The sequence below is a fragment of the Zosterops lateralis genome (genome assembly GCF_965231275.1).
Source record: "Zosterops lateralis genome assembly, chromosome: 8".
Taxonomy (NCBI): Eukaryota; Metazoa; Chordata; class Aves; order Passeriformes; family Zosteropidae; genus Zosterops; species Zosterops lateralis.
This window is the reverse complement of record NC_139768.1, coordinates 1,909,882-1,923,158: the sequence shown is the minus strand read 5'-3', so window position 1 is coordinate 1,923,158 and position 13,277 is coordinate 1,909,882. Positions and strand designations below refer to the sequence as shown.

The 13,277-nt window shown below is 40.0% G+C and overlaps 1 protein-coding gene across 1 annotated transcript in view; it reads right to left on the bottom strand.

The window, feature by feature from the left end:
- BMPR1A (bone morphogenetic protein receptor type 1A) overlaps positions 1–13,277 on the bottom strand; it is a 72,558-nt gene that overhangs the window by 22,753 nt on the left and 36,528 nt on the right. The window contains exon 2 of the mRNA XM_083866368.1: positions 11,899–12,020. The gene's annotated coding sequence lies outside the window, so the exon portion shown is untranslated. The remainder of the gene's footprint in view (positions 1–11,898; positions 12,021–13,277) is intronic.

Genomic DNA, 13,277 nt, shown 5'->3' with positions numbered 1-13,277 from the left:
ATGTCCAAAGACACCAACTGATTACAGAACATCAGACACATCTGTGTGATGTGGCTGGAAGAAAGACACAAATAGTATTTCTAATATTTCTCAGGGAAATTTCCCAGGGAAAACAGTAAGGCATGAACAGCACAGAGACAATGTGATTGATATATTCAACATCCATCTAGAAGGATACTATCTCAAGGAAAGAAAGACATTTAGAGGTAAAAAGAAAAGAAAATAATACAATTAAGACAGTTAAAACTGATGGGTAAATTACACTGTGACAATGTAACAGAAATAAACACCATGACAGACACACAGCTATTCAACCTTAAGAAAATTACTGGTTCAACAACTAGGTATGGATTAGCCATTAAAATTCATTTAGATCAGAAATTAGAAGACAATTCCTAACCACTGCTTAGAAGAAGGTTGTAGGGCAGATTTTCAGACTAAATAGAGTCCAAAAACTTAATTACTCTTCAGTTCACAAAGGCCACAATCTCATGTAGCTACAGGTGTCAGGACAGGAATAGACTGATCTGGGATTACATTTCAATATTCTTAATACAAAAAGAACTACAGTAGCTTCAGTTCATCCAAAGTCAAACAGTCAAATTTAACCAAGCCCATAACAAGAAGAAGGTTTCAGATTGTGTATTGAATTGTCAAATACTTGTACAAACCTACTTTTTAAATATGTTTTTATTATTCTATTGCAAGGCATGCTCACACAAATTGTAGAAAAGCGTCACAATGAAACACTCAAACCACCTATGCTCGAGCGCTGTCAAATATGTTAAATTAAACAAGCAAGGTAAATCCACCCCCAAAATCTGTCAAGAAATCCTACAGCTGATGGAGAAGACTGCTGGCTACATGGCCATCAACAAAACCAACTTCACGTAAGGCCCTATTTGTTTAGTCACTAATCCGTTCAAACTCACAGAAATAATTCCCGTGACCTGTGGATTGTCTAAGAATTATTTAAAACTATTCCTGATTGCATACATTTAAAAGCCAAGAGACTGTGTAAATTATCCAAAGGTCTTTTCTCCTTCTAGAAACTGAAGTGAAATCTGAAATGATAAATAAAGCACATTTGTGTGTACTGTATACTTCTCAAACACTGAAAAATTAAATTTTAGTCCTCTCTATAGTACATATATAACCACACATGGATTGCAACACATTTGTTCCTTCAAAAAAACCACAAGACCCTAACAGGTTTTTTGCAGCAAGGGAGCTCACAGTCTTAGAAAAGGACTTCTTATTTCTGACCAGTGGGAAAAGCCACCAAAACCCACAGATAACTCCTGAAAGGAATATTTGCCACTCCTGTCAAATATCAAATGTGTACATCACAGCAGAATTTAGAAGCCAAAGTACTAAATTATGATATATCTGTCTGTTTCATAAACAAAGTTGTTAACTGTGAAGAAATTAAAGCCTAGCTGCTTTCTACCATGCCCAGCAAAATTAGGTAATTGGGGACGCCACTCACTGGACTCCCGAATGCTCCTCTTGCTGTTACTCTGCTACTCCAATTAACTAACTGCTACAAAGTTTCTTCAATTAAATTAACTGCAATGACATTCAGCAAAATTGTTCTCCCACTGCAATCAGGTATTCAGACATATCCTAATGTGTTACAAACATGATATTCTCTCGTTTGAACATATTCAGAGAAAATTTCACTAAACAATTTTTTTTTCCATCTTGACCCATTTCCCTCTTTTCTCAGTTCCTTCACTTTGGTGATTAGCTGGCTTAGAGTTTCTGCCCTTAAGACAATTAGCAGATGGACATCCATGCTCTTTCCACAATAAATGACATCAACCTCTGCTATTCTACCCAGAAGCTATCCTTCTCATATGTTTTTATGATCTATTTATCATTTTTGCTAGTTCCTTATTGTCATACCAGTCAATGTGAAAAAGGAGAAAAGTCTCCACATGTAATGCATTCCACCTCTAAATGTAATAACTCCAAATGGGGAATCATAACTTAAACCTTTTAGATCTTGTTCATAAGAAACATACTTTCGTTCACCAAACATGAGCAGCAAGGGAAAAAAAAATCATCAAAACTGTTAGAAGTTTTACACGTAAATATTATTTAAAATATAATGGTCATACTATACTGCCTAAGAGACTCATCACACTTTTGGCTCTGAGTTTCCATAATTCAACACAAATAATATACCTGGGCTGAGGAAAGGAAAAAGCTGGGCCTCAATCCCGAATATACGTTTGCTCACACTTTCAGAAGTGGAAAAAGGATCCTAAAATAAGTGCACCAGTGCCTCCAAAATCACAAATGCTTTCATAGAAAGAGTTTCTAATATGCAACATCTCTTTCAGCACTATGAAGACTAATGAGTGTTTTCTCAACCTTACAGTATTCTTTTCATAATTTAAGGACAGTTATTCATTGATCTATGTAAAGAAAAAATAAAAAATCCCTAGATTAACAAACTGACAGGGTAAGCACTTATTTTACTTAGCTCCCATGATCTTGGCTTGCTTCTGCTACATTTATAACCTTTGCCCAACCTGGAAGAAATTCACAATTTCTTTATGCCTCCAAAGCGAAGGTGATTATGCAAATCATGGAACTTGAGAGGAAGAAGAGTTCTGCAAAAACTGGGTTTTTATCTGGAGCTTAAAGAGTACATTTTCGATCTCATGATGCCTAAAGAAAAATAGAATACAGCCTGTATTTTTGGTCTTACTGTATTCAATCAGTAAGAAAGAGGGTTGGACAAAGCAGTGCTTTTGCCTGCAATGTCAGTGACATTCTGTGTCCCAGGGGAGGAGCAGGGACAGGAGCTGGTGTCCCAGAGAAGGAGGAGCAGGGACAGGAGCCCGTGTCCCAGAGAAGGAGGAGCAGGGACAGGAGCCGGTGTCCCAGAGAAGGAGGAGCAGGGACAGGAGCTGGTGTCCCAGAGAAGGAGGAGCAGGGACAGGAGCCGGTGTCCCAGAGAAGGAGGAGCAGGGACAGGAGCTGGTGTCCCAGAGGAGGAGCAGGGACAGGAGCTGGTGTCCCAGAGAAGGAGGAGCAGGGACAGGAGCTGGTGTCCCAGAGGAGGAGCAGGGACAGGAGCTGGTGTCCCAGAGAAGGAGGAGCAGGGACAGGAGCCCGTGTCCCAGACAAGGAGGAGCAGGGACAGGAGCTGGTGTCCCAGAGAAGGAGGAGCAGGGACAGGAGCTGGTGTCCCAGGAGAGGAGCAGGGACAGGAGCTGGTGTCCCAGGAGAGGAGGAGCAGGGACAGGAGCTGGTGTCCCAGGAGAGGAGCAGGGACAGGAGCCGGTGTCCCAGAGGAGGAGCAGGGACAGGAGCCGGTGTCCCAGAGAAGGAGGAGCAGGGACAGGAGCCCGTGTCCCAGACAAGGAGGAGCAGGGACAGGAGCTGGTGTCCCAGAGAAGGAGGAGCAGGGACAGGAGCTGGTGTCCCAGAGAAGGAGGAGCAGGGACAGGAGCCGGACTCCCAGGGACAGGAGCTGGTGTCCCAGGAGAGGAGGTGTCCCAGCCCAGCCCCGAGCACTTCACCCACTGGAGGGAGGTGTAAGCTCATCTCCAGCTGCTAACTTCTCTCCTGCACGACGTTTAGAAAACGTGGCGACTATTTAAAAGACGCATCACCTCGGAAATTTCAATTTTTGGTACAAAACATCAGCAAACAAAGCTGAGACAACTCACTCAACACGGGGAGTTTGGGGGGTTAGCTTTTCTAACATTAAAAAAAAAAAAAAAAAAAAAAAAAAAAAAAAAAAAAAAAAAGAGTAGTTTTCTCCCTCTTCCTCTCGCCTTCTGCAGCCTTAACTCTGGTTTTCCAGGAGGTAGGATTTTTCCGAGAGCGCTGGCCAGGCGCCAGCCCCGCGGAGCGCGGCCCCTCCCGGCAGCCCAAGGCGCCCGGCCCGACATGCTTTTCAAGGCTTTTCAAGGCGTGCTAGACTGCAGCGCAGACTTTCTGGCTCCACTTCCATTGTTTGCACGGCTGCTTTGCTCCTTATCCAGAGCCTGGATTAGCATAAGAATACTGTCTTCCCCCCCTCTGCAAGCCAGCTCCCCTCTAGAAGACCTCCACCTCTTAAGAATAAACAGAGTTTTTTTTTTTTATTATTACTATTTTTTTGTGTGTTTTCTCTTTAAATCCCCTTTTCCTTATTCAGGACTTGTAGAAACCAATAAAATAAATAAAACGCTAAACAGGCTGACAAAGGCTCAGAAAAGGGCCGATTGCATAGATTAGTAATTACCAAGGTCAGAAGAGTCAACCTGATAATGCACAAAGCCTTCACTCCTCACACTCACATTGTGGACAGGAAAGTTATTAATGGGTACGCTTTCCGTACAGAGCTGAAAATAAACAAATTTAGGAAGGAGTAACAGAAAGGAGCTTTTAAATCCTCCTTTCTTTTTAATTTACACCTGGAAGATGGAGTTTCAAATTACTGAGAACAGCCAGGAAACATTATTTATGAAGCCATAAATGCAAACAAACCCCTCCAAATTGCAAGCGGGGATGCCTCACACAGGGAAATCTGCCTGCTTACACATCTGCAAACCCTTTCCCTCTGGAATGTGACAAAGGGACTGTGGTGTCCCTTTTAGAGCAAGTGACGTGATCCAGTATTAAAAAAGGCCGACAGAAGAGCATTTCACAAGAGGCAAACTGCTTGTCCTCACAAGGCTTCAAGCTGTCAGCATGGACATGTTATTTGTTCTGCTACTCACAAGGTAACAGCTGGTCCAGTGAATTCATATGTTGTTCCCTGAACGAGATAAAAACAAACTCGTAAATATTACTTCATAAGCAAGCAGTGTGATTTTTAAAGCATCGAATTCAGCACTCCCCAGTGCAAATGGGTGAGAGATGAGCTTTCTTTGACAGGATTTGCTCGACACCTATAAACAGCAGAGACAAGACTGGCAAGTTCAACACCATGAAGATTTGCTAATACAAAACGCTGCTTGGCAAGGGAAGCCTTAATCCTCATTTTCCTCACCTGCTTGCCATGCCCATGGAGGCACTGTACTCTGCTGAGGGGAGAAATTCCTGCCTAGCTGTTCCCACAAATCACTGTAAATAACACAGAGAGACTCTCAAAGTCTCCAACAGACTTCCAAAGAGCCATTCTAATGGCTGGATGGGACAAAAAAGTCAAATTCTAAGTGCTGCTCCTTTATGCTCCTCTAAACAACTGCTGTGTGGCAGGGGGAAGTTATTTTTTAAGTGTTCTTACTACAGAAACAAAATTTTAGATACATTTAATCAGCAAATTACATTTACCTATTAAGTTTATTCTTTGTGTTTAGTTGTATTACCCTAATAACTTAAAACTGTAACCTCTCTTATTCTTATGAATTTTAATGAATAGTTGACTAACTTTTGTCATCTGTGAGCCTTAACTTCACCCTAGAAATTTAAGTTGGGGATATTTTTTATGAGATTACAAACTCCAGGCACAGAACATGAGGAGGTTACCACCTTCACAGCAAGGGCAAAGAAGTGACCAAGTATTATCAGTGGCAAGTTTAGAATAGCCTGAACTAGATTCATTCATTATCTTACACAGAACCTGTAAAGTGCTCAGATATTCTCAGTATCAGAGTGATAAATGCTCATGTGTAAAGCAGGACAGGCTCACCTACAGTTACCTCACAGATAGTGGATATACTAAACTAGATTGCTATATTAAGAAAGTGCATACAGAGGACAAAGAATGTAAAATGAATAATATGCTGCATTCAGCATCTATTTTCATCTGCAACACTTAATTTCAACGTGACATATGTAAGGAAGCATAATAATACTCTGGGAAAAATTTCCAGGACTCTAAATGCATGTGCCTGAGCACTATCTTACCCTGTTAGTGTTCTGCAAATCTTGCTAAGATAAAACCAGATTTTAATGCAAATCTAAGTTAAGCTCTAAGTGTACTGTAGATCCGCTGGGTTAAATAACTACAGAAACAACGTGGCAGGCACAAGCACACAAATACTCCTGCTAAGTTTGAACAATGTACTTTCATCAAATACAGCTTCAAAGACATTTCTAAATCCAAACACAGTAACCTTTCAACAGGTAGACAAAAACAGAGTTCAAAGGTAATGTTTACTTCAATAGTTACAATCCTCTATTTCCCAGCACTGAAGTGCTAAAGCAATACTGTTAATTTTTTTTTTCACACAAAATTAAAAAGCAAACAAGAGCTTTCTGGTCATGAGATTAAAAATCTCTCATGTGTTATCAGCCAACTACACCAGCTCTTTTCTCAGTGCAAAAAGGTTATTTTAAACACACTATGAAACACTTTTCAACAACTGTTGCACAGTAGAACTCAGGACAGGAGAACATCAATATATAGGGGAGATGCTCATTTTGGTTTTAGATTAAGTGAAGTTCACATTCGACTAATAAAACCTGTACATTTTTTTTCATTCAATCTTTTCTCTCCATATTATAAGAAAGCAAGTGGACTAAGACATAAAGAAACTAAAAAGATACAGAGATTATATGATATATTCCTTCTATGAATATCACTTGGTTTCCTACTTTCCTCTTTAACCATCATGGTGTATGACTTAAACTGCCCATACTCAGCATTACAGGGAGGACTTGGACACTATTTTTTATTGCAAACAGAGGAGATACCTTCAAGATTAAGGATGATGGGAGGGTAGGGGGAAATGTTTGCTAAAAATCTTAAAAGTAAAACCATATTCCTCCTAAGTCATCTCTGCATTAACTTCAGCAATTCAATTATACTCCAGTCATGCAAGATCACATTCATAAAACTGTCTCATTCTGCCTTTTCTTATGCTGCTTCTGTCAAGGCTGGTATTCCATCTAGGGGTGATTTATTCCTTCCACATCTTCACTATCAAAACCTTCTTTCTTTCCGGATTCTTTAGCTTACATGATTCACTTCTAAATAGGATGGAAATAAGACTGATTCAAATTAAATCTGTGAAGGAAAAATTGAGGTTACAGGAAAACCACAGATTCCATCAGGGGAAGTATTTTTTGTTGCAAGTTGAAAAGAACATAGAATTATTTTTGGCAGAGAGAAAGGGGAAAAAAACCCCCCATCATTATTGAACCTTCTCTATCAAGCCCTATATAGTATCTTGTAATCCTCTACCACATCCTAAGTGTTTTTTCATTTCCCTTTTTTTCTTTTGAGACTTTTCACACATTTTGAGTTAAGAACCGTACTGAAACCAAACCAGCAGAGGAAAGACTGCAGTAATTTATTGGCTCTATGTCACCAGGTTTTGGTAGCAGGGGGCTAAAGAGGTGCCTTCTGTGAGAAGCTGCCAGAAGCTTGTCCAGCCAATTCCAGCTGGCTCCAGGATGGACCTGCTGCTGACCAAGGCTGAGCCCATCAGGAATGATAATAATGCCTCTGAGATAACATATTAAAGAATGAAAAAAAAATGTGACTGCACAGATGTTCCTGCAGCCAGGGAGGAGAGGAGTGAGAATATGTGAGAGAAACAACCCTGCAGACACCAAGGTCAGTGCAGGAGGAGGGGCAGGAGAGGAGATTCCCCTGCAGCCCATGGTGCAGCCATGGTGAGGCAGCAGTGCCCTGCAGCCCAGGGGATGCAGAGATCCACCTGCAGCCCATGGAGGAGCTCCCACCAGAGCAGGTGGATGCCTGAGAGGAGTCTGTGAACCCAAGGGAAAGCTGTGCTGGACAGAGTTCTGGAAGGACCTGCACACTGCAGGTTTCCTGGTAGGACTGGTGACCCTGTGGGGGACTCCCATCAGGGCAGGCTGTGCCTGAAGGACTACCCAGGGAAGAGTGACCCACACTGCAGCAGCCTGTGGAGCAGGGAAGGAACTCTCCTCCCTAAGCAGCAGCAGCAGGAATGTGTGATGAACTGACCACAAGCCCCATTTCCCTTCATTGCTGGAGAGGGGAGGTACGGCCCAGGAAGGAGGGAGGGGTGGGAAGAAGGTGTTTTTAAGGTTTCTACTTCTCGCCCTTCTCGATTTTGTTAGTAAGACATTCAGTTAATATCCCCAAATTGAGTCTGTTTTGCCTGTGATGGTAATCAGCGAGTGACCTCTCCTGGTCTTTATCTCAACCCATGGAAAGGGATAGAGTGGCTTTGGTGGGTGCCTGTGCAAATTTTAAAGACTAATAAAGTAAACTTTTAGTCCCCTTCCCCATTAAAAAAGTCTTATTAATTCAGAGATGAAACATGAAATTTACTGAGGGGAGGGGAAACCGAGCAGATTGCAAGTGTACACTTGCAAATTCCAAAACAACTCAAAGTGCATGGAACTTCAAAACACCTGTATAAATATCCCTCTTCTCACACACTGCTATCTCAAAGACTTCAGGGACTCTCCTCTGCACAAGCAGACCCTTTATCACTTCACTTTCATCCCACTGAAAGCCTAGGACTGAACTGTTTCTGTAAAAAAACCTTCATATGCTTTACCTGCCAACTGAAACAAATAATTGTTTTTCAAACACCAGCAACTTGAATGAGCATGTTTGAACGAGAGCAGGAATTTCAGATCTTAGAACAACAAAATGTGTTTGAAGCACAGTGAAGTGTAGCCATTTGGGAACCTCTCTGCACATCTACACCATGGAAATTCTCCTAACAGATGTGACTACAGACCCTTCTACCATTACTCTAAACAGATTCACATTTTTATTCAAGATATCCTGAAATTCCTGTATTGTGCTGTAAACTCAAAATACACATATTTTAAGGACATGATAAAAGTATCCTTTCTTTACATAGACTTGGCTATGGCACACAAGTAATTTTTTTAAGGGATGATACATATATCTGGTTTAGAAATAAGAAAAGTGGAACATTTGCATCACAGTGTCTTTATAAACATTAAGGATATTATAAAAAGACCCTTACCTAAATCAGTTTTAGATTTTAGTAAGCTAACAAATAGCTGCTTATTATCTTAATATTTACTATTTTAAAATACATTAGAAGTTGACCCCTGAATTTATTTTAATTAAATTCTGTATCAACTGGAACACTTTAGAAACAATTCACCTCACATTTCATGAAATTTACTGTACCTTCATAACCTTGGAACATCTGGAGAAGGACATTCCTGACTTTTCGACCTAGTTTAGAGGAATCCACTCCCTGACTGACTACTTAGGACTGCTTCAAAAGAGTACCATCAGAAAGAAACATTTATCTGCTTTGTTTTGGCTCAGGAAAAAAAAAGGAAAGAAAGCAATTCTTGAAAGCGAAATTACTCCATGTATTAATGTTTGGTTGAAACCCACCTTTCACCATTCCTAATCTAAATGCTAAATAAAAAATAAGCAAAAAAGGCAATCTGGTATGTTTCTAATTACATATCCATGTTACAATAATCTGGTTGGAAAATATATTCCTACAAACATCTTCAGACAGTATTGCAAATGTATTCCTTGTATGCTTCTCTCACTCTAAGACTCTAAATTGTTCTTTATCATACCCCATAAAATTCCCATCCCCAAATACAGAAATAAAACACAAAATTTAGCTTCCTTTTACTACACAGGAACTTGCCTAGATTTCTTTGAAAACTGTTGCCCATGACACTTCCAACAGGAGCTCCTGAGCCAAACAGAGCCAATATAAAAATGAAGGGATTCTCAGCAGCCTTATCTGACCTGGCTGAGTCTGACAGCCTTGACCTTGCAATAGAAAGGCTCTTGTTTTGTGTGGTAAGAGATCAAGATGCTGAGACTACAGGAACAAGCTGGGATAAGCCAGGGGCAATGGGAGCAAGGGAAGTCCTGTTAGGAGGACACTGCAGAACAGAGCAGCTCCAGAGTGGAACCACTGGCACTTCCTGTTTTGATCAACTGATTCACAAGATGACATGGATGTCTGGTTCCTCCACTCCTGGAAAATGCTTTGAGCACACTGACCTGTATTTCCCATCTGTGGTTTGAGCCTCAAGTGGCTCAGCCTGTTTGCTATGGAATTAACTCCTAGCAAATAGTTTGCCACCAAGGAAATTCAATGGCAGCTAACCCAACCTGACAAAAGAATTGTTTCCTAACAGAACAGAGAGGATCTTGGGCAGTCTTGATGATTAATAAGAAAATCATTGCAGGAATACCATCTCACCACCTGGTCTGTGTTTCTGGCTACTGAATGAACAAGCTCCATCACATAAAAGATGCTCCTACCACCACTGGTTTGGAGGACACAGGAAGATGACAACTCTATGGACAGGAGAAGTTGAAAAGTAGGCAGTTATTCCTAAACTGTCAACTAAAGTTATTGGTTCAGAGGTCTTTAATGTCCTTCAAACTTGTACCTTGCTGCAGGCAAGTCAAACTAAGGCAGTATTTGACATTTTAATGGGTGGTGCTGGAACTCATCCAAGTCCAGTTTTCAACATCTGAAGAAAATAAAGCAGTCATACAACCAAAATGTTTCTATTAAATAAAGAGACAGCACTGCATGGGACACCAGTTGCAGAAGGGAATTGAGCACACATAACCCTACTGATTATGTGTAATATACTAATTTGAATTTCTCCAGCTGCATTGCAATAGAAATGCACAAATTCACAGGTGTAATTAAAAGAGACCTATTTACCCTACACTAAGTAAGAGGTAAAAAAAATTTTACACTTTCTCACAAAATGAAGTAGAATTAGCAAAAGTATAATAATGAAGGGTTGTATTACAGAGATTCCATATTAAAGAAAGATAAACTCTCTTGAGAACTGTCAGACATTTGATACTCTTCACTGAACCCTAAAATGGAAGAAACAACCAAAGAAATTTAATTCAAATTTCTCTCTGTAAACCAATCAGGAACTAACAAATAAACTATCAGGCAGTACTTTTAGACGCAAACAAAATACACCTTCTGTATACAACAAATATTTAAACACTCGCTTTCACTGTTTTTTATAGGTGTCCAAACTCATTAATGGGCTCAAAGACATACCTGAAAGCAGGTCAGGCAATGAATATATAATACTGCTGATCTCTCACTCAGGAAGCACATAAAATATTTGATCAACACCTGCGCAACGTACCCTGCTCATATCTGGTATTTATAGTATTTCCCTCTTTTAGTATCCATGATCAATTTTTTTGTCTTTGTCTCTTTGCTATTGAAATTCAGGTATAAGAGGTATGAAAACAAGAGGAAGTACATAGGAGCAGGAATAATTAGCACAAGGACTTCCTCTTTGGTTCTGATAAGCTTCCCTCTTCTTGCCATCTGTGTGCTTGTTGACTTAGAAGCCCATAATCCCCAGCAAAAAGAGAACCAACTGTGTGAAGATAGAGAAATTTTGTGCTGGAGTGGTGTTGCCATTTTATTTTTTGCCAGATCAGTATTTACATACAAGGAAAGCAAAAAACAACCTCCCTCCCTCAACTACTTATAATACTACTCATCTTTAAAAAGACAGTGGACTAGAAGGCAGAAAAAGTAACTTGTGAAGGTGGCTGAGGGTGTTTTATGTTTCCTTTTTTAAAATAGTATTGTGCCCAGAGTTTTAACCCAACTACTTATGCTCATGCCCTGCCATTTGACACTGTGTAAAGCTTTTGCCCAGTCATATCAGCAAAATAACAGACTAAATAAAAATCAGCTAAAGCATCAGTAGTATTCATGACTAAGCAGATCCTACCAAATAAAATTTGCCTCATAACATAACTTTTCCAATGTGCTTTTGTACAACATATGTCTCTGTAGTTGATGCTGATTTGTCTTTTTTCATAACTGAGATATAGACAGAGATTAGATCAAACAACTGCTTTAAATGCTTTAAAGACTGTCACTAGCATAAAAAAGGTGGCTCTGAAATTTTTTATAAGAGATGGTGACTGCTTATCATATGCTTTTTATCCATTAAATACTCAAAATAAAATTTTGCATGCATTAACCTTACCTCCGAATTAGGAAACTGAATGAAACTGTATTGTACTTCAAGCTTCCTCCAGACTGTTTTCATCTGTACTTCCACTTCATTAATTCAAGGGTGGTATTATGGAAATGCATATTTCTATTGATCTGCAAAACACAAAGAGGATTTTATTGAAGAGGAGAAACTGTGTTGATGGTTTATGGTCTAGAATGTGAACTGCACATTGCAGATACTTGTATCTGGAATTACAGAAACCATCTCCTATGATGAGCTGCTCCCAGCCAGAGAGAAACTTTCTAGGAGTCGTGCATATCCAACAGCTGCACAGTTACAGCATATTTGTAAAACACTGACACACAAAAAAATATAAAATAATTTTATTGTTATCAGTAGTTGCCCACATTAAAAATGAACCAATAAAAACATTTATATCCTTTAGTTTAAACATGTTTGTCTTGGATGAATGGTGATGTCAGGGATGAAGGATGTTAAAAATCTGTGTAGAGAGTCTTCCTAGGAAAATAAGCCTTTCTCATGTAAGTCTTGGATTCTCCTTGTCTATACCAGCCAGATTTGCAAGCCTCCAGACACCAAGTTTCCATTTTTTTTTTTTTTTCTTTTAAAAAATTCAGCAGACTAGAGAATCACAGAATTAACTAGGTTGGAAAATACCTTTCAGTTCATTGAGTCCAACCCATGACCTAACACCACCTTGTCAACTAGACCACAGCACTGAGTGCCACATCCAGTCTCTCCTTAGACACCTCCAGGCATGGTGACTCCACCTCTCTGGGCAGTGCATTCCAGTGCCCAATCATCCTTTCTGTGAATAACTTCTTCCAAAAGTCCAAAGAAAGGACAAATTGTTGGTGACACCAGCAAAAAAAAAACCGAGCCATGCATAATTCAATCTTTATTATTAACACCAGAGAATCTGTAAGACTGCAGCTCCACAACAAAAATCCACTGGTGTCACACTCTTAGTTCCAGTACACTAGAAACTACAACATACAGAGAAATAATCAATAGGTTTTTTTGTAGCTGTGCACAGGCATGATTACTCCTGGGAACTGAAAAGCAAGCCAAGAATTTGGACAAAGGTACTGGCAGCCAGATGAGTTTGATTTTTGGTTTATGTTTTGAACTGTTGTACATCCCAGCATCAGAGGAAAGCCTGGCACAGGCTCTTACCCAGTTCTCTTAAGGATTGTGAGCAGGCCTGACTTGTGTCAAGTCCCAGCATTTTCAGATGCATTGTTGATAGCTAAGATGGTCTTATCAGCTTTGTTAGTTTGACTCCACAGTGAGCAGATACCACCAACTTTTCCCATTTTGTCGAAATTTCTGAATGTTTCCCTCATCTGAAGCTTTTAAGAAGATCCTACAGGAATTTTACCATTTAG